The sequence below is a fragment of the Hippocampus comes genome, unplaced genomic scaffold (genome assembly GCF_001891065.2).
Source record: "Hippocampus comes isolate QL1 unplaced genomic scaffold, H_comes_QL1_v1.1 scaffold356, whole genome shotgun sequence".
Lineage (NCBI taxonomy): Eukaryota > Metazoa > Chordata > Actinopteri > Syngnathiformes > Syngnathidae > Hippocampus > Hippocampus comes.
In genome coordinates this window covers 253,725-254,351 of record NW_017805633.1, presented here as the reverse complement: position 1 = coordinate 254,351, position 627 = coordinate 253,725, and the positions used below count along the sequence as shown (strand labels likewise).

The 627-nt window shown below is 39.2% G+C and overlaps 1 protein-coding gene across 3 annotated transcripts in view; it reads left to right on the top strand.

Annotated features, from left to right (window-relative positions):
* The window catches only part of pnn (pinin, desmosome associated protein), an 11,247-nt gene extending 10,693 nt beyond the window's left edge, over window positions 1-554 (top strand). For all 3 annotated transcript variants that reach the window (XM_019881691.1, XM_019881690.1, XM_019881689.1), the window contains exon 10: window positions 56-554. The gene's annotated coding sequence lies outside the window, so the exon portion shown is untranslated. The remainder of the gene's footprint in view (window positions 1-55) is intronic.
* The last annotated feature ends 73 nt before the right edge of the window (window positions 555-627 follow it).

The window sequence follows — 627 nt, the reverse complement described above, 5'->3', positions numbered from 1 at the left end:
AGGACGAGAGACGCTAAACTTGGGCCCCGTTTTATTTTGTCCTCTCGAGAAGCTGGTGACAGCGGGGCAATCGCGTCAAACTTCATCGCACATCCAATTTGTTTTTTTTTTTTTTGTTTGTTTTTAAACACTCACCACAGCACCATTCGATCGACACAAATTGAAACGTTTTCTTTACACCCGGCCAGAGTAAATCACTGATTTTAGTCAAGATGATAGTGTAATGTCTCACAATTGCAGGACAGCTCGTTTGTACCCATTAAAAATGTTTTGAGGAAAGACAGTTTGGTTCTTTTAGAAAAATCGATCTTAGTTTTTTTTGTTGTTTTTTTGCTTGTGTAATGACGACGGCACATTTTCCGTCCTGCTGTCCTCCATGTCACTATGCCAATGACATCTATATCACACACTGGTCGTCTTCAATTCTTGTGACTAGTTGTCACTTGATCCATGTCATGATTGTTGTTATGTGACTTACTGGTTTTTCAAAAATGTTTTTCATTGTTTTTGTATCATCCAACCTGCTTCAAATGAATTAAAGGTGATATAATTAGCAGGTGTGTGCTTTTTCTTAAGTGTTATGACATAGATGTAATGGGGGGGGGGCTACAGGGTGTGAGGAGCACA